Source organism: Monodon monoceros, unplaced genomic scaffold, assembly GCF_005190385.1.
Source record: "Monodon monoceros isolate NGI ecotype Baffin Bay Population unplaced genomic scaffold, NGI_Narwhal_1 Super_Scaffold_18, whole genome shotgun sequence".
NCBI lineage: Eukaryota > Metazoa > Chordata > Mammalia > Artiodactyla > Monodontidae > Monodon > Monodon monoceros.
This window is the reverse complement of record NW_021703774.1, coordinates 37,827,396-37,855,212: the sequence shown is the minus strand read 5'-3', so window position 1 is coordinate 37,855,212 and position 27,817 is coordinate 37,827,396. Positions and strand designations below refer to the sequence as shown.

Sequence of the window (27,817 nt, the reverse complement as noted above, 5' to 3'; positions counted from 1 at the left end):
GCTGTGACAAAGCGAGAGAGAGGCATGGACATATATACACTACCAAACGTAAGGTAGATAGCTAGTGGGAAGCAGCCGCATGGCACAGGGAGATCAGCTCAGTGCTTTGTGACAGCCTGGAGGGGTGGGATAGGGAGGGTGGGAGGGAGGGAGATGCAAGAGGGAAGAGATATGGGAACATATGTATATGTATAACTGATTCACTTTGTTATAAAGCAGAAACTAACACACCATTGTAAAGCAATTATACTCCAATAAAAAAAAAATAACTGGAAAAAAAAATCCTTTATTGAAAGGATAAGTGTTAAGAAAGTAACATTTCCCTTGAATTCTCGCAGTTTATTGTTCTTGTTAAAATTTAATTATACCTCACGAGCTCTGGCGCATGTGGGTATATTTAATGGCCTTTGTGCTTTTACCGAATGTGTTAAAATTAATACCTGGCCTTACAGAAAAAGAGGCTGAACTCTGTGCCTAAAGATTTTTCAGGATTACTAAGAGGCTTAAGAGAGATCAAAGAGACCTCAGTTTGTTTGTGCCTACATGTGAAAAAGTAGTTATTTTTTTCTTGAGCCACAGAGAAAGGATTTGCATACATAAAATTTGGTAAAGGATTACTTATTGGAAGAAATGAAAGGCATTCTATGGGTAAGAGTTTTTAGGCACTTTGTTGAAGATGATCAGCCCAGTTCTCTCTTCTGTCTTAGCCCCGTTCTCCCCATCTGTTTTCAGAAAGCTTTACCGCTCATGTTCAGAAGCCCACCAAGGGCTGGGGTGAGGGGCTCCCTGTCAGCCCTGTTAGGTGGCTATGTAATGAATTCTTTCTGCCCAGTAAGGTAATGCTGAGGTTGTGCCCCACTTTTTTTTTTTTTTTTCCGGTAGGCGGGCCTCTCACTGTTGTGGCCTCTCCCGTCGCGGAGCACAGGCTCCGGACGCGCAGGCTCAGCGGCCATGGCTCACGGGCCCAGCCGCGCCGCGGCATGTGGGATCCTCCTGGACCGGGGCACGAACCCGTGTCCCCTGCATTGGCAGGCGGACTCTCAACCACTGTGCCACCAGGGAAGCCCTGTGTCCCACTTTAGAAATCTGATTCATAAACACAATAGATTCAGTAATTCTCAGCTCTATTAAGGGTGATTATTCACTTTGAGAAAGGTCTTTGCGAGTAAGTGTATTTACCCCAATTCCTGAAAATAGCCCTCTCTTAATGCTTTCTGGGGACTGTGTATGGATCATGTATACAATCTAGAGGAAGGAGAAGAGAAACGCAAAGCTAAGATGTTTAGGGATCTGCTGGCTCTTTGCAGAACAATTCACAAAGGTGATAAAGAATCTCTGAAATGATTTGTTTCTCAAATTCAATTTATACATATCTTTTTTTGTAGAAATGCAACACCCATTTAATGATTTGTCTAAAGAGTATCGCAATTGTAATTTTCTGATATTCGATGTGCTGTATAATATATAAGACATTTCAGTATATAGAATGATATCTGCAACCCCTTCTGAGTGCCCTCCAGGGCTCAGTGAGAAGCCAAGGATAGAGAATTTAACTTTCTCTCGCTGTGAGCGTCACTTGTGATCTCTGAAGGGAGGTGCTTACCTAGAGATTTAATTCTGCCCCCAGATAACAGTTACTTTCTTTCAAGAAGGCTAGTTATTGAGGGCTCATATACTCAGCCCTCAATAGTTATTGAGGGCTGAGTATATGCCAAAAATGTGCTGGCTAGGTAGGTTTCAAGGAGAGGATTTTCAAACATCTGAGCAGAATCAGATAAAGGGCCGACCTCACCAGGAGTTCTCTGCTTTAGTACATTGTAGGAATTTGGCAGATCAGGACATATCCAGAGAGGACTGACTACAGGGAGAAGGTTCTGGAAGGCATTTTGGTTGAGAAAATGTTGAAGAAACAAGGGCTATTTACCTGGAAAAGGGAAGATTTTTGGTAAAGAGATTCATGAAAAATGTCTCAGTTCTCACTGTTCAGTATGATAGCTGTGAACCACACGTGGCTATTTAAAGTAATTAAAATTAAATAGAAATTTAAAAATTAGTTCTTCAGTTACACCTGCACATTTCAAGGGCTCAGTAGCCACATGTGGCAAGTAGTTATCATACTGGACAACACACAGATTTCCATCTCTGCAGAAAGTTCTGTTAGACAGCGCTGCGCTGCATATCTGAGGGATTTCATGTAAAAGAAAGAATGGATTCAAACTGCATATCCCCAGAAGGTACAGTTTTGCCCAATGGAGAAGAACCGGGGGGAAATTTTTCCAACACTTGAGGTAGTCGGGAACAGAAGAAGCAGAGTCGGAAGCTAAGAGGGGAAATATTGCCTCTCGATGACCCTTGTCCAGGATACTATAGAGGAAGTATGAGCATCTCAGCTGTCAGACTTTGTCTGCTTGTGCATGTCAGGCCCTGAGCCTCGGCCCAGCCAGCACACTCAGGCATCGGTTCAGAGCTCTCTGCAGCTTCCTGCATTATATGTGATAGAAAGTACCTGGTAGCCTGGCTGAGACCAAACTCAACCTCCTGTCTCCGTTCTGTTTTAAGCTGATTTAAACCCTCCTTGGGAGGTTGGTAATTTACAAAGCTCATGAAAAGCTTTCAAAGAAATTATGCCTAGAAAAAAATTTATTTCTGGAAACTCAAAAATGGGAATATACTTTCTGAAAATAAATTCAGGTGGATGATGGATGAGGATAATGAAAAGGCCTTGTTTTCTAACCCTATGCAGCCTTGAGTTATCCAAGACCCTATATATTCATACACTTGAACTTAAGCCGAATAAAATAATCAATTAGCAGTTGGCAACAGTTTTTCCTTGGATAAGACACAAAGCAAATAGTTGGCCTGTGTTTGGAGAGGTCTGTGTTTGCAGGGTATCTTAATGGCAAAGTCATGCTTTCTCAAATACTTGGTCAAATTTATATAGAATTGAGGGACCATAATAAGTAGGTATTTATAAAGTTCTTTAGTAGCTTTTGAAGAGACTGTGCCTGAGAATTCAAATAATTATTTCTGGAAATCTGAAACCAGGGTTGGTTACCTGAGGGCATTCCTTAATTGAAGCTTGATGGTGTTGCCCTGCCTAAGAATCTCCGTTCTGGTCAAGCCTGGGCAGTTTTATTGGTCTTTTGGAGTTCTGAAACGACACTCTCAAACTGCCTGAGAGTACCAGAGGAGGAAAATGACACTCATTAAATACTTTAGGATTGTCTGTCTAAGAGGTCAAGAGAAAAAAGGAATTGCATTTCTGTAGAGTCACTGGAGACAGATTGTGGTCTGAACACCTCAGCTATCTTGGATTGACCTTGCCATTTTCTAAACTCTCCATGGGAAATCATTGTCTACTCTTTTTTTAACCTTAGTTGTTTATTTTTCAATGTCTTTTAATTTGCTCTTTTGAGGACATGGATGGCATGGATGGTATAAGCAGCTGGTCTCTCCTCTTCCTTCTCTCTCCTCTCCTATTCAATACAGAATCGGGTTTACTCCTATCCAATGGACAGGGATAAAATATGCTCTAGGCAAGTGTTTTTTTTATCATTGATGTTTTCCAACCCGCCCTGTGCTTGAAACTCAGGTATCAGTCCTGTGCCCTGACCCTCTGAGAAAATGTCTTGTCCAGGCAGACACAGATGATTTATTTGCCAGAACTAAGTTTCTTCGGGAAAGCATCCTTGGTTTGATCTGCCTACACTGAGAAAGGAGCTCTTGACTATGTCTGTACATGGTCAAGAGAAAGTTCTCATGGGCAGTGATGAAGTTAAATGAAATTAAAGGATGGGTGGAGTTTTTGGCATGGGTGAGGGGGGCAAAGCATTCCAGAGAGTGGAAGTGGCACATGCAAGGGGAGAGAAACCCCAGAGCTTGAGATGTTTAAAGGAAACTCAAGGATGGTTCTGTGAAAAGAAGTAATGGGAGAATCATTCATTTATTAACAAATATTTATTAAGAACCCATGATTTGGGCTTCCCTGGTGGTGCAGTTGTTGAGAGTCCGCCTGCCGATGCAAGGGACACGGGTTCATGTCCCAGTCTGGGAGGATCCCATGTGCCGCAGAGCGGCTGGGCCGTGAGCCATGGCCGCTGAGCCTGCGCGAACGGAGCCTGTGCTCCGCGACGGGAGAGGCCACAACAGTGAGAGGCCCACGTACGGCAAAAAAAAAAAAAAAAAAAAGAACCCATAATTTGCTAGGTACTGTTCTAAGCACCAGAAATACAGTAGTAAATTTTTAAAACTTCCTGCCCTTATGGAACTGATATGCTAGAGAAAGGAGTCAGAAAATAATCAATGCATATAATCAAAGTTTTAAATTGGTTCTTTCTAAAGGGCTATAATAATAATAAGGGCTACATGAGTGTTTGATAAACTGAGTAATTTTGTGTGTTGGTTAGAAGGCAATAAATCCTGTCAGGGCTGGGTGGTGGGTATTATAGAGTTTGGTAAAGAAAATTGCAAGTGCCAAAGGGAGGGTTGGGAGTGGGTTGTAATGTTACAACCTCTGAGAAACCTTTTTGTTTTTTTAAGATGACTTTGGATTTATTGATGACTTTTTAAAAAATTTTTATTGGAGTACAGTTGCTTTACAATGTTATTAATTTCCGCTGTACAGCAAAGTGAATCAGTCACACGCATACATGTATCCCCTCCATTTTAGATTTCCTTCCATTTAAGTCACCACAGAGCACCGAGCAGAGCTCCCTGTGCTATACAGTAGGCCCTCATTAGTTATCAATTTTACACATAGTAGTGTATATACGTCAATCCCAGTCTCCCAGTTCATCCCACCCCCCCATCCCCCCGTGGTATCCACAAGTTCATTCTCTATGTCTCTACTTCAGCTTTGCAAGTAAGTTCATCTGTATCATTTTTCTAGATTCCACAATAAGCAATATTATACGATGTTTGTTTTTCTCTTTCTGACTTGTTTCATTCTGTATGACCGTCTCTATGTAAAACTATGGGACGCTTCACGAATTTGAGTGTCATCCTTGCGCAGGGGCCATGTTAATCTTCTCTGTATCGTTCCAGTTTTAGTATATGACAGCAGAAGCTAATCCTCATGCCGAAGCGAGCATGAGAAGCCTTTTTGAAAATGCACCATTGAGCAAAGACTTAAAAGGGGTATGGAGTTAACAATACGGTTATTTTGGTAAAGAGCCTTCTGTGCGGGTAACAGCCGGTGCAAAGACCATGAGGCAGAAGAGTGTCTTCAGGAAATAGCAAGGATGCCAGGGTGTGAGAATGAGGCTGGGGACATGGGAGGGGGGCAGATAGAAGGTCACCATAAGGACTTCGGCTTTCATTCTGATAAAATGAAGAGTTGTAAAGACTGACTTGGATTTTAAGAGGTCACTCTGGCTGCTCTATTGAGAATAGACTTTGGGGGGTAAAACTAATGGCCACATGATAAGGCAGCCAGCTGGGCAGCCACACAGGGTACTAAACTGTAAAGGGCCTAAAATAGCACTATTATAAGAAAAAGATTGTTCCTACCAGAGCTCACCTCAGGGAAGGTACAGTACATATCAATGAAATTTAATCAAGGACGTGAGTAGTTGGGTAACAAAGGTATCCACTGAATGCTCTCTGAGGTCTGTGGGTCTAGTGAACTGCAGGCTTTTTGTTTTGCTGAGTGGGGCACTACAGTATAGGGCCAGAGGTACGTTATCAGAACCGTAGAAGAGAGGCTTCCCTCCACCTTGAGCTCACACCTCCTTAGACTGGGGTTCTTATTGATCAGAGCATCCAGAGAGCTGAGTTTCAGTCCCACCGCCCTAAAGGGAAATGCAGGGCTGGATCCTCAATGACCTTGAATGCCCTTCAGAAAATACCTAGTTACATAACCCATATACACGTTCATGCTGGCCTTCTTTTCCCATCTCCAGACCCCGTAGGAGGAGAACCTATTCCTTCCTCCTGAGAGCAGTTTTATTCCACTCTTCAGTAATAAAGATTCATTGTTACTCAGAAAGACATTGTAAATCATTTCTGAAAGCCTCCACTCTTGAACAATGGGGTTTAGCTGAGGATGGCTCAGAGGATTAGCTGCTGCCGTCATAAAGATCTGGCCCCTACCTGGGAGTAGAGCCCTGGGGATCACTGACATGGATGAGTAGTTCCCAGAACCACAGTTCAGAAAGGACAGTCTAGTCACCAACAGCCTGCTCTAATTCAGCACACTTTCGTTGAGTGCCTGAACCATGGCTTGTGTCCTTGATGGAATCACTTCTGGCTCTATCATCTGTCCCCTGAGAATAGCACTGTTGTCAATCCCACCTAGATTAGATCAATTAGCAAGGAAGAAGCAAGCTCATATATGCATGCTATTCATTCAAAGTGTGCATATAGGCATTTAGTATGAAGAACTGCTATTTCACTTGTAGCTTTGTTTAATTATGATTATGGAGTGACAGAAGTACAAGTGTAATAGGAATTTTCTATATTAATCACCTCTGTATACATGTCAAATTAAAAATGTACAGTGTCTGTAATTCTTTCCTTTTTCTTGGTGTTTGTTCTGAATACGTTTACGGAAATATACATTTATGTCTGAATCAAATTTAAAAATTGGGGCTTGTATTTTATTCATCTTTTTAAAATTTAACTTTTCTAAATTTAACTTATTACATTTTGACACAAGTATTAATCTGAGATAGATTGGATATTTCAAAAAATTAAAAATGAATTCTTTACCAGAGATAGCTTGAGAAGCACTGAACTAGAAAACTAAGAAGAGGGCATATGGTACTATTTTTATTTCTTACCTGTGGAGACTCTCCAGACCCGTCATCAGCTGTGCTCCGAGCTGTTTTCTACTTACAACAATGGGTTTATGGGATGCCATCTACCCCTATTCTCCTGTCCTCACACCCACGACTGCACAAGGTGGTTCCCTATGGAGTTAGTAATGCTGCCCACAGAGAAGGAAGTGAAAATAATAAAGATAGAACCTCACATCGGCCCAACTCATTTGAGACAATAAAGCCAGCTATAAAAGAGTCAATCGAAAAGGTCAAACAATGTAGGGGGCACGGCATCTTACACCTCATGGGAAGGAGAACTTTAAGGTTATTTTTCCTTTTCCTTCCTTCTAAAGGGAGCACAGCTATCAAAAGAAGAAAGCTGACAACCTCCAGTGCAGCTTTTAGGATTTCAGTTGAGAATATCTATGAAGTATTTTCCTTCTCACCATGAAATTATCTGCTAAAGCAATTCTGCAGTCACTCTGAATACATACAAAGTAAAATGACTTACACTCTGAGAGTTACATTTCCAACTGATGACGTGCAAAAAGCAGCTTTGCAAAACGTACCTTTGTGTGCAGAGCCCAGTGAGCAATTAACTAGCCCTCTTGACCAAGCTGTGTAGGCACAGAGCCTGGGCAGCACCTTTGCCAAGTCTGCCCCAGGCCTGCCGAGGTGGCATGTGGCGACTCAAAGTCTAGTGGGAAACATATTCACCATCAAAGAGCTAGTTTCTTAAACCAGGGTAGAATATAAATTTACTTCTTTCAATCACAAAATTCAATTCTAACCTTTTAAAAACAGCAGCTGGCAAAATCCTTCATGAATATGCATTCTCTCCTTAACTTGTAATTTTGTCATGCAACAAACATTAACAAATACTGCTGTATTTCAAGGCTCTAGGTGGAGAACCGGGAAGATCAAAGATGAATGACAGTCTCTAAGGTAAAGGAGCATTTGCCATGTAGTAAACAAGTAATTATTTTAATACCTTATTTGTACATTACAGCCTACATTTGAACATCACAACTGCCCTCATCCCAATGAAATAGGCGAGAATGAGTTATGCCATTTTGCCAAAGACGAACTGGAGATAGGATGTATTAAATCATCTTCTTATGAACATACCACAAACGGCAGATCCAGAACATAGTGCTGGCTAAGAGCATGGCTTTGCGGTCAGTGGGATCTGGGTTCACAGGCCAGTCATCACCTTAGCTGGTTATTTTGGATATGTTAGCCCATTTGTGCTTCTGCCTTCTTTTTTTAAAAAATTTCTATTTTTTAATTTATTTACTTACTTACTTAACTTACTTACTTACTTACCGCGCAGCATGTGGGATCTTAGTTCCCTGACCAAGGATCGAACCCACACCCTCTGCATTGGAAGTGTGGAGTTTTAACCACTGGACTGCCAGGGAAGTCCGCTTCTGCCTTCTTATCTATGAAATGGAGATAACATCTGCCTCATAGGCTATTGTAGGATTAATTGAGAAAATGTTTGTGAAGATGGGAGGAACTCAGTAAGTGATGGTAGGTGTCATTATTTCATCAAGAATCCTTTATTAAGCTCCCATTTACATACACTGCACTATGTAGAAGATAACCTAGACACAGGAACTCACGATATAATACAAGGAGAAACAGACAAGGGATGTAACACAATAAAACAAAAGTGACAAATCAGGCACTGATAAGGACTGCCTCCTCAGTGTTCCTGTAGCAATATCTAGATCTCAGAGCACGTATGGAATATGCTGTCATTGTCAGGGTCTCAGGCACTCTACCCTCACCCTTCACTAGTAGATTATGAACTCCAGGTAAGTTTTAGTATTTTCCTAAAACCTTACTTATTTACTCTATAAATACTGATAGAGCTCGTAGAGTCAGGGAATGAATGCACCAAGGATGCAGCCGTGGTCCTCGCCCCTGGGGACATGCCATGTAGCAGACACCCAACAAAAGCGTGCTGAATTAAGGTAGATTGTTGATGATTAGATTGTTCTTTCTGGCATTTTCCAGTTGTCTTTCTTTTATTGATTTCTAGTGTAATTCCATTGTGGTCTGAGAGCAGACACTGTGTGATTTCTATTCTTTTCAGTTTGTGAAAGTGTGTTTTATGGCCGAGAATGTGGTCTGTCTTGGCGAACATTCTGTGTGAGCTTGAGAAGAATGTGTACTGTGTTGTTGTTGGATAAAGTCGTCCATAGATGTCCATTATATCCAGTTGATCGGTGGTGTTGAGTTCAGCTAGGTCCTTACTGATTTCATTCCTGCTGTATCTCTTCATTTCTGATAGAGGGATATTAACATTCCCAATTATGATAGTGGATTCATCTGTTTCTCCTTGCAGCTCTATCAGTTTTTGCCTTGTGTAGTTTGACACTCTGTTATTAGGTGTATACACATTAAGAACTGTTATGACTTCTTGGAGAATTGATTCCTTTATTTTATTGTTATTTTATTTTATTCATTTTCAGTTTTTATCTAAAACGAGGCAAGTAGTGCTGTGTTTTCAAAAGTCACTTTTGGGTCTTCATCAGTAGGCAGTTCCAAAAATAATTAGTTAACTTTAAATTATCTTTTGATGAAAAATGAAAATTCACTTTTGGGTCTTCATCAGTAGGCAGTTCCAAAAATAATTAGTTAACTTTAAATTATCTTTTGATGAAAAATGAATCCATAGAATTTTTTATGCATAAATCTAGGAAAATAGATTCAAAACATTCTATCAATCAAATTCAGAAAATATTTGGCGATAACTTTCGGCAGATGTGCTGTATCAATATCATCACCTCTTTCACTGATAACTGTTAAATTCTGGAACGTGGTGTAAATGTGGAAAGTGTTCTTTTAAGCATCTAGCTTTTGTTTTAGGTCTTCAGTCTTATCTGCCATTGAAAAACATTGTTTCTCCCGTACATGAAAGTATTAAGATCATTAAAATAGCAAGGACAGGCAAATAAACAAGTCTGGCTCTAATTCATATCTTTACAAAGTTGGGACCAAGCGGATTTCTTACCTTGCAAAACACTAAGAGTTTATTCCGCACTGCAGACATCGTTGAGAGAGCTTTTCCCCTCGATAACCATCAAACATCAACATGCAGTACTGTCGTTTATGATTAGCCACCTTCTTGATTATTCATTCAGAGTCACCGTGAATTTAACTCATTGACCTTTACGTAATTTACTATCTTTACTACGTCACTAAGTACAATGTTTAGTTTAGCTGACTTATTTTTGAAGCCAGTCTTTCTCAACGAAGGCAGAAGTGCATTAATGTACATTCTGGTGTAAGTTTATTAATATGGGTACTCACTCCAGGATGTTTTCCTATCATTGCAACTGTGCTGTCAGAACATACTTGTACACAAAACTTAAACTCCAGACCACACCTGTTGACAGTGTAATTCTTTTTAGCTTTATACATTTGAAAGCTAGTTGTGTCTTTTGACAATGAGCACGAAAAAATTTTTTAAAAAAAGATTCTTCCTTCATATCACCATCGTGTTCAAATTACATCTGTACTGAAAGATTGCCATATTAGCCGTATCATTGCACAAGTCAGGTGGCAATGAAAAATACTTCACTTGCTTTATTTGGTCTATGAGTTGGTCTTCCATATCATTAGCCTGGTATGTTAATCTGTGGAGTCATTTGAAAGTGGTAGTGGAGCTACCTTCTTTGCCAAAGATTCATGTTTCCAAACAAACACCTCTGCTGCAGATTGTCGCTAATGTCTCATCAATTGCATAGGTTTTTTTGGTCTTAGCAACCTGAGGTGCTATTTTAGTAGAAGTGCACAAAGCATTAATAAGTAAAATATTGAACATTTGCTTCTGTGGCTTTCTAATGCAATACTTTTTTATTTCAAAGAATTCTTTTTAGTTTTGAGCTTTTATTTTAGCCTTTTGTGAGTAAATTGCTGCCCAAGAAGTTTTGAAGGAATCACTAGTTGGAACATTTCTGCCAATAACACACTTTTGGGTCTAGCATGCCATCCTCCAACATGGCTACAAACCCAGCCCAAACTTAGTATGTGAGGAATGATCCTTCAAAATAAAGCTAGCATGAAGTCTTTGGTCTCCATTTCTTCGGAGTCACTTCCATTGCCATTATTTGGTTTCCTTCTACTGATGCATTCAGATAAAGTATGTCTTTTCTTGAAACGAACAAAAAAGTCATGTGTAATTTCTTGTACTGTTTGTAAATTAGAAATAAAAATGAGTAATACAGTTTTTTCTTTCTCAATTTAGCTAGTAATGTTAAGCTATAAGTTAAGCACGGTTGATTAAAAATTGAAATCATGAGAATAATAAGTTAGAAAAGTAAATCCATGCCAACATTTTCTCTGTCTTCCTTGTCTTTTGTGGCCTCTCTCATCTGACTTCTTAATCGACACTTCTCATGTGAGCTGACGAGGAGGTGGGTAGGAAGACATTTCTCTAGGAATTGTTGTTTAAAATCCCTCTGTAGCCTAATTCATGGAAAAAACAGGGAGACCAGGGTTTCATGCCTTGTGTTTTACATTTCATGTTATTTCCTAATGAGTAGAGTAGTATCTAATTGTGTCCCGGGGGAATGAGGTGTTTTCACCATCCCATGTGTAAGATCCATGATTATACTGATTATATTGAACTGGATATGTGGCATCAAAAAAAGGTGCTAGCTTCAGGTCAAAAAATATATTTTGAACACCTACAATATGCAAGGCCCTGTGCTACATGTAGTAGGGAATACTAGAGTAAGTCAATCATAGTTTCTGTCGTCTGTGAGCTGACAAATATAGGGTGTTGGTTATCTGTTGCTGCATAACAAATTACTCAAAGCTTAGTGATTTAAAACAATAAATGATTTTTTATTTAGCTCATACATCAGCAGCTGGGCAGTGGTTCACCAGGGTGTCTCATTTCTGTTAGGTTGTCAGTAGGCTCAGCTCAAATAGGGACTGGATGATCCACTTTCAAGATGGCTCACTCACATGGGCAACAAATTGGTCTCTGGCTGTAGGCTGGGAACTCGGCTGGGGCTTTGAGCCAGTGACCAAAGGTTGCTTTCCAGGTAGACCTCTGCACAAGCTGCTTGAACATCCTCACAGTATGATGGCTGGGTTCCAAGTGTTAGTGTCCCAAGAGGTCAGGACAGAAATGCATGGCGCTTTTAAGACCTAGCCTCAGAAGTCACATAGCATCTCTTCTACGAGCTTTATAGGTTGTACAAAGACCTGCTTTTACAGGCAGTCACAAAGACCTGCCAGGTTAAAAGAGAAGGGAGCAGACCTACTGATGGGTAAGTGGCAGGATTATAGAAGAGCGTGTGTGATGGGACATATTGTTGTAACCATCTTTAGAAAATAATCTGCCATACAAGTCATTCATTCATTCAACAGATATTTATCAGGCACCTACTATGTGCCTGATACTGTTAAGGGCTGAGTATTCAAAGATAAATAAGACATGGTTTCTGCCCTAAAGGAACTGGCAATTGTAGGAGAGAAAGAAGATATAATTAACTATATGTAATAAAATATAAGTACTATGCCAGAAGTTTATACAAATCACAGTGGTGGCACAGAGAAGGAGAGGTGGTAAAATTTCTCAGGGAAGTTACATTTGCGATGGCTCTAGAAAGGTGTGTAGGGCAATAGTTCTCAAAGCGTGATCTGTGTATCCATGGGGATCCCCAAGAGCTTTTCAGGGAGTTTGTGAGGTCAAAACTATGTACATAATAATACTGAGACATTGTTTGTCTGTGTTGATGTGTGGACTGATGGTACAAAAGCAATGGTGTGTGAAACACTAGCCCCTTAGCATGAATAAAGGGAGTGCCAAATTGTATTTGTAGTCACTGTATTTTTCACTGCTGTGCACTCATTAAACAAAAAATTTGGTTTCAGTCAAGAATGCCCTTGATGAAGCAAAGATGATTAAATTTATTAAATTTCGACCCCTGAGTACATATTTTAATATCCTGTGTAACAAAATGAGAATTATACATAAAGCACTTCTGCATACTGACATTCTTTGGCTGTTTCAAGGAAAAGATGTTGTGCAATTGAATTTCTAACTGAAATAGCTGCTGTTTTCAGTACCGTTTTTACTTGAGAGAACAACCGACAAACTAGGGTTGTTCAGACTTGGGTATTTGGCAGACATTTTCTTGAAAATCAATGAGGTGAGCCTGTCACTTCAAGGAAAACAACTGACGGTATTCGTTGCCAATGATAAAATTAAAGCTTTCAAGCAAAAATTAGAATTGTGAAAAACTGGTATCTGCCACCATGAATTTGACGGTTTCCAAAGAATGGTTTGATGGAACTGATGTGATTAACAAATAGGATTTTTTGGTCTTTTTTAGTGAAATGTCGGTTCGGCACAAAGAAATGTGATTTTCGGAAGAGCTTTGTAACTCAGGGAACCCATATTTTCCAAATGACCAGCGCATGATGTTCAGAATCACGCATGAGAAGAAGGTCCTTTCAAAGAGTAAGAAAGACCAATGGATTAATGTAACAGAGTATGATAATTTTGTTGATGTGGTTTCAGACTCCACATTAAATTGTAAGAAACTCCCACTTGTTGAATTTTAGGGTAGTGTCAAAGAACAATGTTCTCAGTTATCCGAAAAGGCTATTGAAATAGTCTTCCCTCTTCCATCTACATATCTGTGTGAAACTGGATTTTCTTTATATACTTCAACCAAAACAACATATCACTTAAGATTGAGTGAAGAAGCAGGTATAAAAAGTCTGTCATCTCTGAAGCCAGACATTAAAAAGATTTGGAAAAATGTAAAGCAATAACAGTCTTCTTACTAATTTTTTGATGTTTTGGACAATATTGTTATTTTCATCACGTATATTATCTATGTTAACATATGAGTTTATTATTTTTTTCAAGTGGATAAGCAAATATTTTTAATTTCCTCAGATTTAATTTCTAACATGGTGAATAGTGATAGATGTAATCCACATAAATAAAAGTTCTTTTTTTCCCACAGTCTTTTAAGTGGAAAGGAGGCCTGAGACCCAAATTTGAAGCCAAAGTATAACAGGGTCACATTCACCAGAATAATGTACATGCTGGGAACAAAGGCTTGGAAGCCCGAGTGGGAGAGCTAGGCAGCTCAGAGGACTGTACATGCTCAGATGGGTGCCAGTGTGGGGCAGGAGATGAGCAGAGGTGTGAGACAGGGGGCTGGCTGGTGGGCAGGGGCCTGCGCAGTGATGAAGTGCTCAGGCGCTTCGAAGATGAACTGCTTCGAATCGTCTTCCACCACTTGGTTCCTGTGTGATGTGGGGCAAATTACTTAACCTCTCTTTATCTTAGTTTTCAAATATTTCAAATAGGGATAATCATAGCACTGTTCGCGACCAGGGTTCTTGGCCTCCTTAATCAATAGAGACCAGACAAGAAATTCAGGCAAGGCTTTATTGGGGCCCCTGCTACACCAGGGAGGAGCAAGAACAAGTAACAGGTTCCCTTGCTCACTCGCATCCCAAGTGGGGGGTGAGCCAGTTCCTTATATGGGGTGAGAGTAGGGATGGGTCCAGGGGTTGGGCCAGAGGCGTGGCTTAGGTGTTTTGCCCCAGCTTTGGTAGTGTTGAGTGCAGGGGGCTCTTCAGAAGTGGCAGTTGGGTTTTTGGTCTCTTTGTATCTTTTTGTCCATAATTTGCCCCAACTGCACATACACGCAGTTATTTTTAGTCCCTTATAGTTTCTTTGTATTTTGTTGCTCCAGGAGATGTTTGTCCAGGTGCAAGCACGGCAGCAAAGGGTCCCAGGTCCCAGCCTGTCTCAGCATCTATTATCTAAGTCTGTAAGAATTTATGAAACAATCTCTATAAAATACTTGATGTGGTGTTTGGCACAAAGAAAGCTCTCAATAAATGTTGGCTATACTAAGGTGTTTGGACTCTATTCTCTAGTAAGGAGAGTATTGAGAGGGTTTTTAGCAAGAAAAAGACATGACTGGATTAAGATGTGCTGTAAGTGACATACGGGGAGGGTGCATGTTGTAGTTTCAGCTTTCCTTGATGCAGTATGGTCCTCAGAGCAAAACACGTCTGAGTTCCACTGGCTATGTTTGCGGTGGAGATCTTCAACCTCACGAAGCCTCCTGGGCATCCCAGTGCAACACTTACTTTAGGAGCAATTTTACATACAACTGGGAGTCAGTTCTCTTCTGTGGAAAATTTTGCTAGCCTAGTAACTTTCAAATTTGGGTTGATTTTTGTTTCTCCTGTTCTCTCAAACAGCACTTCATGTGCTTTACTAGTTACAAAATCATTTCACTCTCCTCAAGTAATTGGCTGCCTAGTGCCTCTTCTTACATTACCATAGTCTCTGAGGTGGCCAGATGTTACCGTGAGCACCGTTTGCAGAACTGGGCTGGGCTGCGAGCAGCCCATTGGGAGAAGAGGCACTAGGGGCCAAGAAATCACTGGGTTATTATGGGGAGTGAAATTCAGTTCATCAATAATGTATTGAGAGTTTACTCTGTGCCAGGTACTGAGAAGCAACAGAAGTGAAAGAATGTACCTCCCACCCCCATCTCAGAGAAGTTTGCCTGTCCTTTTAGTAAGGAGGATGAGGAATGTTTGCAAATAACTACATTGTGAGTTGTGTATGACAAGTGCTAAAACAGGAGTAAAAGAAAAGTGTTTTGGGAACCCAGTGGAGAGTCTGTTTCAGGCTCTGGGAGGCTGGCAAAGACCTCATGGCATTTGAGTTGGGCCTTGAAAGTGGGGTCAGGTTCTAGTAGGTAGGAAAGGTCTTTCCATGGAGACAACAACATGACTAAAGATAAGGATGTAAAGCAGGCAGCATCGGACTTCCCTGGTGATCCAGTGGTTAAGACTATGTGCTTCCAATGCAGGGGGCGTGGGTTCAACCCCTGGTCGGGGAACTAAGATCCCAAATGCAGCATGACCCCCCCCCAAAAGAAAAGGAATATAGCAGGCAGCATCATGATTTGTGGGGCTCAGTGCAAAATGGAAATGCAAGGCTCCTTGTTCAATAATCATTAAGAATTTCAAATCAGTGACAGCAGAGCATTTAACCAAGTGGGGGACCTTCTAAGGGCAGAGTCCATGTGACTGCACAGGTTGTATGTCAGTGGACTCAGTCCTCAATGCAGGGTGCACACTTGGAAGGGAAGGGTTGTCTGAAGCATAGCTGTGTGACTGTGAGTGGTGGAAGACAAGTGTGCAAAGGCAGGTCGTGTTACTGAATGCAAGTTTTGTGAGGCCAAACCAACCAAAAGGTCAGAGTTTGGAGCAGAGAAAGGTTTATTGCAGGGCCATGCAAAGAGATGGGTGGCTCGTGCCCAAAAAACCCCGAACTCACTGAAGGGTTTCAGCAAAGCATTTTTAAAGGCAAGTCGAGGGAGGGGTGTGGTTAGTTGTTGCAAACTTATTGGTGTAGGAATCCTTTGTTCTTGCAGCTGTCTGGATAGATCAGGTCACGATGTTCCCATAAACCTCCAACAAGACAAGTGTTATTCTCTGTTCTGCAACTTTTTATCTCTACATGAATGGACTCAAAAGTCAGAGCCCTGAGAATAGGCTATCCTGTATATTTTAGGCTATAGGCAACATTGCTTTTTTTTAATTAAATGGTTTGTGTTCGAATTTTATTTATTTATTTATTTGTTGGTTGAGTTGGGTCTTTGTTGCGGTATGTGGGCTTCTCACTGTGGTGGGTTCTCTTTGTTGTAGAACACGGGCTCTAGGTGTGTGGGCTTCAGTAGCTGTGGCACACGGGCTCAGTAGTTGTGGCTTGTAGTCTCTAGAGCGCAGGCTCAGAAGTTGCGGCACACGGGCTTAGCTGCTCCGCGGCACATGGGATTTTCCCGGACCAGGGCTCGAACCCTTATCCTCTGCATTGGCAGGCGGATTCTTAACGACTGCGCCACTAGGAAAGTCCCTAGGCAAGATTCTTAACTCAAAGCAAAAGCAATAGAATAAAGAGGTTAAAGTAAAAGAAACAGATCTAATATGGAATCAGATTTGTTCTTCTCTATTACAGTTGCGCCACATGCTTGGACACCATGCTTAGGAGGATGGACTGGATGGGGAACCCCTGAGTTTGGAGCTGGGATTGATATGACCAAAAGAATGCTTTGAAAAGATGGCTACTGCAGTGTAGAGGCAGGATTTGAGGTGGTTTGGGAGGAACTGAAGAGAGGACCAGGGCTTGGGAAGCAGTTGAAATGTGGACCTTTTGAAAAGGAGTGGTTCTAGAAGAAACAGCAGGAATGGAATGGAAAAAGTGGATGCCAGACACATAGAAGAAATAGAGATGTCAGGTAATGGAATTGAGAAGGGTGAGGAAAGGCGTATGCAGAAATGATACCAAAATGTTTAGCCTGTGTGATGGGACTGATAAGAAAAGTTGAAGGAGAGTTGGTGGGTGAGGAAGTCAGTCATTCAATCCATGTTCTTTGAACGATTGGCTAATTATCTGCAGTGGATTTAGCCAAGCAGAAAGAGTTAAATGGTGGAAATAACTGAGTGTGTGTACATTCTTCTGCAAAGGGCACTCCCTGTACCCTCAGTTTATATATATATATATATATATATATATATATATATATATATATTTTTTTTTTTTTTTTTTTTTTTCTTGTCTGGGGCCCCTGTACGCGGGCCTCTCACTGCTGGGGCCTCTCCCGTTGCGGAGCACAGGCTCCGGATGCACAGGCTCAGCGGCCATGGCTCACGGGCCCAGCCGCTCCGTGGCATGTGGGATCTTCCCGGACCGGGGCACGAACCCGTGTCCCCTGCATCGGCAGGCGGACTCTCAACCACTGCACCACCAGGGAAGCCCCCCTCATTATATTTAATGAAGCTCTGAAAATGTCCATGGGTTCATAGCACACACTAGTGGCTTGGTGAGCAAGTCTTGATTAAATGCACATCCAAGTGTCTTGGCTGGGCATAAGTCTTAGGCCTGGCCCCTGCCCACTGATGCAGCCTCTTCTCTCACCACTCTCCATCCATACCTGGTGCCCCAGGGCTGAACTAGTTGCCTTTGCTTGGGAGCCTTCCTTCCCCGCTCCACTGCCATACCCCTTAGCTCCCATTTATCTTTCAAAAGTCTTTTCTGGGCATGCTGCACACCCTGCCCGCTTCCGCCACCTCCAGTCTAGATCTCACCCAGACCACACCACAGCTCATTTGTTTGTTCATATGGGACCAGGTCTTATCAGACGTTGTATCTGAGCGCTAGCGCCAGGCCTACCAGAAAAGAGATGCTTGGCAAATGTTTGTGGAGTAAATGAATGAAGAGATCAAGTTTGTCCATTGGACTGAAGTGATTGTCTGAAAACCCATTCAATTTCAGTTAAGTAGTTGTACTGCTTTTAGTTCCAGAATGGGCACAAGATCTGAAATTTCTAAACAGCAGAATAACCAAATGCCAAATGAGGTTCAGTTTGATCATTCTGACAGCCCAGCCCAGATGCTGTAACCAGAGACCAGGGAGGAGCAGGGCTGTCCCAAGTGGGAGATGGGGGTGGGAGTGGTCCACACTAGTGGTTTGTCTGTGAGAATTTTAAAATATTAAAATACAGGGACTTCCCTGGTGGTCCAGTGGTTAAGACTCCCCACTCCCAATGCAGGGGACCAGGGTTCGATCCCTGGTCGGGGAACTAGATCCCGCGTGTATGCTACAACCAAGAAGTCCGTATGCCACAATCTACTGCAACTAAGACCCGGCACAGCCAAAATAAATGAATACTTAAAAAAATTAAAATACTGATTGAAAGTTGGAATATTTCTATGATCACCGTGAGCTGGCAGTTCTAAATGTGTCAGTGATAGAACACTCCTCCCCCTCAGAGACTGATCATACTTGTCCCTCAGAGCGACCCAGTGAGCCCCATTGGGGAGCAGCACAAGGTTTTGATCATGCCTCTCAGGGCAGAATACAGACTATTTATCTGCTCTTTCTAAGCCCTGGGCCCCTTCGAACTTCCCTTTTCCTCATATTGATGGCAATGTCGTAGCGACCCTCCTAGGGCAGCCCTGTCACTTCTTGGGTTCTTTGCATCCCTCCTTTCAGATTTGGGGGGGGGGCCATCCAGGGGGTCAGTGGCTCAGAAGAGCCCCTCCGAGTAGAGTTGGAATCTAAGTTTTAGAAGAGAAGTGGAGGGCTGTCACAGAGCCAGGACCTCTGCTCTGTGTGTATGCCTGCGGGGGAGAGATGTCTAAGGGAGGGGAGGAGGGACTACTGCTGATCTTCCAATTAACCTGCACACGTAGACCTCACTCAGTATGTTTCTGAAACTCCTTGCCTTGTGCTGAATTAAGTTGGAAAATATTTCAAAAGTTACAGAAGCTGTGGTAATTTGAAAACTTTTACTAGCCAACATTTTATATCAGAATTAGCAAATGGCAAGTTAATTCTGTAACAGATACTGAGACCCTGTCTTGGCAAACCAAATTACCAATGGATCACTCATAAACATGGAAACGGTTAGTGTCTTCCTTGGCCTTAGGCCAGCCGATGCGTGGGCTGCTCTGATCCCTCCCTTGAAACCCATGAGCGGAGAAGCATCTACATCCTGGGATGCTGTTTCAGTTGGTCATGTCTGTGCTGAGCTCAGGGTGGGAGATAGCAAGTATAAATAAGGAGTTCCATTGCCTTCGGGATAAAAAGCCGAGGACACCCTTCGTGATGTGGGTCTTGTCATACCCCAGGCTCTTCCCTTACGATTGCCCCACCACTACCCTTGAATTCTAGGCACCAGCCATGCTGAGAGACTTGCAGTTACTCAGACAAGATTTGTTCTCTCAAATCAAGGTATCGTATGCCTTGGACATACTATTCCCTTTGCGTGGAATTTTCCAGGTATCCCCACTCCCTCATTTATCAGAATAATTCAAGATGTTCTGGCATCTTCTCATGCAGAAGGCCTTTCTTTGCTCAGTTCCCCAAATGGGGTCAGCTAGATGCAGACTCTGTTTTCATGTATATATTTATGTTGCAGCTAAATAACCTCGCCTGTTCTCTAGCCCATGTCGCCCTGTCCCTGCTTTCAGCTCCTTTGCAGACGTTATTTCTGTCATCTGGAACACCTTCCCACGTGCTTCCTTCTAACCTTGGCCTTGCCCCTCCAGCAGAATTCTCTGAGGGTTATTTCTTCTACTTTCTCAAGGCTGATTGTGTTTTTCTAAGGACTGTTCTTAGATTCTCTGATAGCTTCTGCCAAGTCAACTGTTCAGTGGTGATGCCATGGTGAAACTGAATCAGAAATCTAGAGGAATTCACCACTTGGGGCTTTTCTATTAACAACATCACTATCAACAGAACAGTAGAATTCAATAATTTCTGATTGCTGTTTTGGGGACAAATTTATCAAGGTATGGAAATACATTATTAAATAAGCTAAATACAAGTTGAACGTTGTTTTTTTTCCTCCCTAAACTCAACACATCCACCACTGCTAAGCTTACTTTTTATTTTCCTCCCTACCCTCAGGGTAAACTTGACTGTCTTGCAGCCCCAGTGATTCAGGGCAGAAAGCTCAGGACCCTTGGCCTGTCCTAAGTGTCACAGCAGACACTAAAGCTTGGCTGTTCCAAGCCCTGGTGAGGGCTCTGTTTTCTCCCCCTGACACTTGATGAGTCTCCTTAGCCATCTCTCTTCATGAAACATAATGACCTTGCTAATTTCAAGGCCTAAAAGTACCTTTTTCTCTACACGTTATTTCTTAAACTTTCCTCTTTAAAGTGAGAAAAGAGAAAAAAATAAAGACTGTGATATTTTCCTAGTCTCTGTAAAATCTCAAGCTAGCCTATGATTATTTCTCCTCAACTAAGAAAAGAGTTCATTTATCAACCTAGTACTAATTTCTTCAATTAACTACTCCCCCTGTTTTATTCTTTTGATCATCAGTACCCAATTAGCACTAAGTACTTCTTGGCTAAGCCTATGTTTTATAATCTGTTTCAGAAAGACATCACACTCTTTGCCTTAAACATTTTTAAAACAGTTGAACATAACCAGACTTTCTCAAAACAAGGCATCTAGTGGTTACTCACAGACAAATTTAGAGGTTCACAGATGGGGATGAGATAATGGTGCCTATAAGAATCATGGGATGTTTTAAAACCTCTACTTGCTCACCTCTTCTTACCCCACTTTACCCCTGAGTATAACTAAATTTTAGGAAACTATAATTTTTAAAGGGCTTTTTTTGGTGATTCTCATATGGCCCCTGGTTGAGAATCATGCTTATGGTGGTTCCCGGTGGGTAGGACCCATCTGAGTATTGTTGATTTCACATATTAGTTACACTAGGGAGCACAGTGGGGAAGTCAGATGTGATAGATCTGGGATGCTTCTGGAAGACTTACATTTTGAGTTGGATCTTGAATGATAATAACATAGCAATAACTGACTTGTACTGGGCATGTACTGCGCGGAGCACTTCACGTACATCATCACATTTAATCCTCACCAAAATCCTACTGTAAGGCAGATGGTGTTATCCCCTGTTTACAGATGAGGAAGACAGAGATCAGAGAGATCAAGTGCTTTGCCCAAAATTACACAGCAAGTAAGTAGCAGAGCTGGCATTTAACCCTCAGTCGTGTGACTCTAAAGCTCTACTGCTATGACGTGTCAGACTTAGTGGGAAGGAAGTAACAGAGACTCAAGGTGTGTGTATTGGCAAGAGAATTATTTCGTACCTGATCAACATCTTTGTGGAAGACAGATATCTGGGCTTATAAGAAGTCCTCAGAGTCAATTATGGACATCATCATTAGACTGGAAATTATCTTGATGTCTCTAAGAAGATGAGAAAGGCCACGTTTTTATCATCAGGAGTAGGCCTAGTGTGTTATCACCCGCTTCGAGTTTTCTTTCTAATTCTATAATCAGAATTCATAATCACGGTCATTTTTTGGAGATCAGAGGGACTTTAGATCCCATGCATCCTGTTTCTTGTCTGACTCCCTCATTTGGCAGATTTATTTATTCAAGGAAATGCAGCAGAATGTAGAGCAATGGTTTTCAACTGGAGGTGAATTTGCCCGCCAAGGGACATATGGAGACATTTTTCATTGCCACAACTGGGAGGTGCTACTGGCATCAGTGAGTAGAGGCCAGAGATTCTGCTAAATATCCTGTAACACAAAAGACAGCTTCACACAGCAAAGAATTAGCTGGCCCAACACATCAATAGGGCTGAGGCTGAAAAACTCTGGTGTAAAGGTTCAGGGCATGGACTTTGTATTTAGACTGCATGGGTTTGAATTCAGCTTCATACTTGCTAGCTGTGTGACCTTGGCTAAGTTACTTAACCTCTCTGTGGCCCATCTGCAATTAAGGCTGATGCAGTCCTACCTCATAGGACTGTTAAGAGATTTAAATATTCAATATCAGTGAAGCATTGGAACAGTATCTGGCACAGCAGACATGTGTTTAGAGAGGCATCTGGTACAGTGGTGGAGTCAGTTCCCGAACCAGCCTGCCTGGGCGTGAATCCTCCATCTGCCTCTTACCAGTTTTGCGACTTTGGGCGAGTCGCTTAAACATTCTTGACTCAGGTTCCTTATGAGTAAAATGAAGAAAATAATAGTATCTATCATTAAGATACATCATTTATGCAAAGTGATTAGAACAATAACTCTTACATCATAAAAACCATATAAGTACCAGCTGTCATCACTGTTACTATTATTTACTTATTCATTCATTAAACAAGTATTTGGGCCTCCTGTGTCCAAAGGGGTGGAGTCACTTGCTTTACAGCTAGTATTAGACAGCAGAGTCGGCATTAGGACCACTGACTTAGGAAAGGACAGCTCTGTCCAGTATGATCGTTTACAACTCTCTGCTTCTGGGCAGTAGAAAGCTGAGGGATCTATCATTCTGGGTAATTATTACTTTGGAGGCAATGTGGAGAGAGGTACCATGACCTACCGTGTCACTTAGCAACTAAATACCTCTTAGGAGACTGATGGTCGTTCAGGGAGGAAAACCAGCGGATGCTGGAGGTATTGAGATCAGAGTAGTCAACAATGAAAAAGTGATTTTAATTCTTTTATTATTATTGAAGGAGGTATTTCTTTAAAAGGCCCTGTCTGTGGTCATTGTGCTCGTCCAGTTTAGTTCACCGTGGTGATAGTAGTACTTTCTGAAAAGTTTTTTTTTCATTTTGAGATGTAAAAGATAAGTCTGATATATGTATACATATAGCTGATTCACTTTGTTGTACAACAGAAACTAACACAATATTGTAAAGCAATTATACACCGATAAAGATATAAAAAACAATAAAGGCCATTGAAATGACACCAGCATTTTAAAAAAATGTTTGAGCTTTGTGTGAGCTTATAGCTTTAGTAGACATAACCTTAACTGGGGTCATTTTCCAATGGTAGTTAACATGCTTGCTTAAATGGCTTTAAAAACGATGTCATTTTAGATGGATTTGTTAATTAGATTCTTTTTGATGACTCATGTTGGAGAAATAGGGCTCTCATTGTGAAGTAAAGCAAGACCTGGGTTTGCAAACCTGCAAGCCAGCCTACCGTTAGCCAGGTATGACTGCCTAAGTGGTCATCTCTTTGCGATCAAGAACTCAGCAAGCACAAAATAAGTGAAGTAGCAAATTATTTGGAGACCTTTCCAACCTGCATCTGACCTTCTTGATTCATGTGCAGAAGTAATTCCCTGTGGAAATTGCTGGGCCTTTATCTGTGTTGCTATTAAAACACTGGTTGAAATGAGGTGGCACAGGCTGCATTGTTAATGGGTTACCGTGGGGTGGGAGCTGTTGTTTTATTCGACAGATGAGAAATAGCTGAAAATAACCTTCTGTCTCCCCTGTAAGAATTTTGCTTGTTAAGTGACAGTCACCAGCACGGCAGCGTTTTAACGTGGTATAGGAATTTGTGCTATTCTTAGCAAGATATTAAATGAGAGTTTGCAGGCTTTTCTTGTTATAAAATAGGGAATGTAAGAGTGTTTTATATTCTCTGATTTCTGTGCCCAGGGCAATAGCTGTCCAACTTGAGGAGGAATGAGGGCATAGTTCTAGCAGGAAATTCAGAGCTCAGTGTAGTCTATCCATCAGTGTCCCATGCATCAAGGTATTGCTGGCCTGTAGGATTGCTCTTTGATTCTCTCCTGGCTTTATTTCCATTGTTCTGTCCAGTGGAGTAAGGTTAGCTTTCTTCATAGCTCCTTTGTGCTTCCTCAGTTTGGCCCACTTGTCTGTTTTTTTTGCCTCTGACCGTCCTCCTCCCTTCGGGTAGGCCTTAAACTTAAAACTTACAGGGAAATCCTGAGGATGAGTATGATTTAAAGCAGTGCTTCTCAAACTTCAAGGTGCCTCAACATCACCTGAAGAGTTTGAAAAAATACAAATGCCTGGGCATCATTCCCAGAGATTCTGATCCAGTAGGTCTGGGGTGGGCCTGAGAATTTGCATTTCTACCAAATGCCCATGTCCAAGACCAAACTTTGAGAAGCTCTTGTGTGATATTATGATTTATAATAAGAAATATAAATATATTTAGTCTTTGTCCCTGTTTCTGGCACAGCTAAAACCCTTGGAATCTCCTGTGATGAAACCAGTAAAGGTGTCTCTTGTTGTGTTAATGCGTGACTTATGGGTCCCATCAAAGGATGGGGCCTGGTTGCCAGTGGAGCCAACCACGTGATTAGAGGCTTAGAACTTTTAGTCTCACCCCTGACCTCCTGGAAGGGGAGAAAGTCTGAAGATTGAGTGCAGTCACCAATAATTTAATCAATCATGCCGATGTAATGAAGCCTCCATAAAAACTCAAAAGGATGGGTTTTGAGAGCTTTCAGGTTGGTGAACCAGAATGTTTCCACATGTCACCATGCTAGACCCCAAACTCCAGAGGGGCAGAAGTCCCTTTGTTTGGAGCCTCACCCTATGTGTCTCTTCATCTGGCTGTTGATTCTTGTCCCTTAATATCTTTTGTGATAAACCAGTAATCTAGTGAGTAAAAGGGTTTCCTAAGTTCTCTGAGCCACTCTAGCAAATTAATCAAACCAAAGAGGGGGTTGTGGGAAGCTCTGATCTATAACCAGACAATCAGAAGCACAGGTGACAACCTAGATTCGCAGTTGGCATCTGAAGTGGAGGGCTGTCTTGGGACTGAGCCCTCAGCTTGTTGGAATCTGATGCTCTCAGAATTGAGCCGAATTGTAAGACACCCAGCAGGTGTTGGAGAATTGGTGACACTGTGTGAGAAAAGCCCACCCACATTGTATTTGGATCTAGAACTCTTCTTACCTTGTGTAATTGAACCTGGGCAAACTCACCTCTTTGGAACAGTCTCTTCAATTGTTAGTCAATTGCATTTACTGAGCACCTGCAAAGGAATGCAAAGGAATATGCCCCTGAAATGACTCCACCAAAGTTCCTGCACTCTGTAAAGTCTTCTGTTTAAGGAAAAGCACAAGCTATATATTTCAGGAAGAGGTACCCACTCAAAGCCAAGGACTGAGGAGACTAGAGTCCAGGGCTGATTGATGGAGGGATGTTAACATTTGGTGGTTCAAGAAAGAAAACTAAGATTTATTTCGGGTCTACCCCATGCCAGCGTTGTGGTTGGTATTTGTCATGTTAATTCGTTAAATCTTCACAGAAACCCTGAGAGGTGGAGATTACCCTCTCCCTTTCATAAATGAGGAACCTGAGGCTCTTAAGACTTGAATTAGGGGCTGGGCCCATAATTCAAACTCAGGGTTTCTTCTGTTCGGAGCCCAAGCTATTTTCGTTGTGCCATGTTGCTTCCCAGCGTAGCACGTGACTCACCTGAGTACTGGGTTGACGTTTGTTGAATTAAAACATCAGATGATTAAGTCAGTGAGGGAACGTTTCCAGGAAACGATAACATAGAAACAGTTCTTCACCATCCTGCAATTAATTCTTGTTATTACTTATTGAGCATTTATTATATACCAGGTACTGTGATAAGCATTTTATGTACCTTATACCACTTATTTAAAAATAAACTAAAAGGTAATTATTAACTCCATTACATATGATGAAATTTAGAGAGGGTGAATGATCACCCTGAGGTTGGGAGTGGAACCAGGATTCCAAATTGCAGCTTTTAGTCTCCAAAGCAGGACTTCTTGAGTTCTCGTATGCTGGCTTGATCTGCTAGCATGGCAATGAGCAGTTACTTCTTTTCCTTCCCATTGTTACTACCCATTTCTTCCCAGACAATGAGATTCATTAGCTATGGATTTCAAGTCATAGGAAATAAGATTGTGAAAGTTAGTCACCAGTTACCATGCCAATACAAACATCCTCACACCCACTCCATCATTATCACGTTAGAAAAAGCAAAAGCAATAACGGCAGCAAAGGCCAAAACTACGACATTAACAGAAATAGATGTGTTGCTGTCATGTGGGCCAGATGACATGGAGCAAGGACTAGATCTAGTTCCCAGGCCTTGTTCCCTCCCCCCTCCCTGCTTACCCTTATTCTTCAGTCCTTCCTCATGCACAGATGGCTTCATTCAAAATCACTAAGTAGTCAGTATTTCAGCTGGTATGTCAAAGTTCTTAGCATTTATGGATTTTAGAGATTCCTTTGAAGGCCTCTTTTTGTACATGATGAGCTGGTTTCAGACATCTCTCTTCTGGACTCCAATATTTTTCTGTAATGATAAATTTTGAGTCCACCTATGCAATTGAAAGACGAGAGTCCCATTCAGGCTAGTGTTCCAGGTTATTGTCTTGAGGAACTGCTCTTGGATGTGCGTATTCTTGACAGTTGACTGCAGGACAGTGAGCTGTAGGGGAAGATAGATTTAGGGTCTGTATGTTCCTGCTCTGTACTCCAGGCACTTTCACACAGTATCCCATTTCCCCAGCAACCCAGGGAGGTGAGCAGGTGTTTCTCCTTTTGTCAGACTAGCAGAAATGGAAGGCAAAGAAGTAAAGTAATTTGCCTCTAAGTGACTGAGCTGGAATTTGAACCCAGGAGGGTATAACTCTGTAGCCCGCATCTTTATTTCCTTATCAGATAATATGATGGGTGCACAAGTCACTGCGTTCACCGATCAGGATTTGCTGGGCTACACCTAATGTGGGAAGCAGAAGATTCAACTTCTGAGCTCCTTCTCTGCCTTTTTAGACTCTAATTGCTGTATCTCATTAATGTCTTGGAAGTGAGAGGGTGTCTCTGGACTGCTTTAAGCTCTCAATGCCAATGTTGGGTGTATTAATAACCTTCCCCCCAAACCCACCAGTGTAGCTACCTGACTTAACGAGCATTTCATTCTCATCAGATGGCTGCCAAATGGGGAATTAGGATCGTTAGACTTGGGATTTTGTTTTAAGGGAAATTCATATAACGTCTTTTTTTCTTTCTTCAAAAGAAAAAAAAAAGGAAGAAATTAAGCGGCATTAAAATAAGCAGCAGTGAGGCATACTCTTAATGGATATTGAATTTCAGGCGCTATCTGGTTTAAAAACAGGGATTGGAAGGGGCTTCTGCTTCCTCCGTTTTTCCTGTAGGTACCTATGAAATCTGGGGTGCAGGGTAGCCAGGGAGGGAGTAGAGTTAAAGAAGGGGCGAGGGGAGAGAGGGAGAGAGAATGTTATAGTCTATATTCAGAAAATGGGCTTTTTATAGATAAGCAACTCTTTTTTTTTTTTTTTTTTTTGGCCAGCCGTGCGGCATGCGGGATCTTAGTTCCCCGACCAGGGATCGAACCCGCGTCCCCTGCAGTGGAAGCACGGACTCTTAACCACTGCACTGCCAGGGAGGTCCCTATAAGCAACTCTTTTGATCTATCCCTGCTCTTAAAAAAAAAAATCAGTGAATAATCTAACCAGCTTACCTAAAGAAGAAATCAAAACCAATGTTTATGTCCGTAGAGTTTGACGACATATGGTAAATTAAAACACGAACTGCAATAAAAGATAGAAAGTCTTAGTAGCATGCTTCTCAAAGGTCTCAGTTGTAGCAGTATCACCTGGGAACTTGTTAGAAATAAAAATTCTCTAGGGCCCACTGAAGACCTACTGAATCAGAAACTAGCGGTAA

At 41.7% G+C, this 27,817-nt stretch overlaps 1 protein-coding gene and 1 non-coding gene across 3 annotated transcripts in view; one reads left to right on the top strand and one right to left on the bottom strand.

Moving 5' to 3' along the window:
• KCNH1 (potassium voltage-gated channel subfamily H member 1) overlaps positions 1-27,817 on the top strand; it is a 408,422-nt gene that overhangs the window by 256,542 nt on the left and 124,063 nt on the right. The window lies entirely within an intron of this gene.
• Positions 4,967-5,071, bottom strand: LOC114900062. Its single transcript, XR_003794689.1, has one exon. It is a non-coding gene; the product is annotated as a U6 spliceosomal RNA (small nuclear RNA).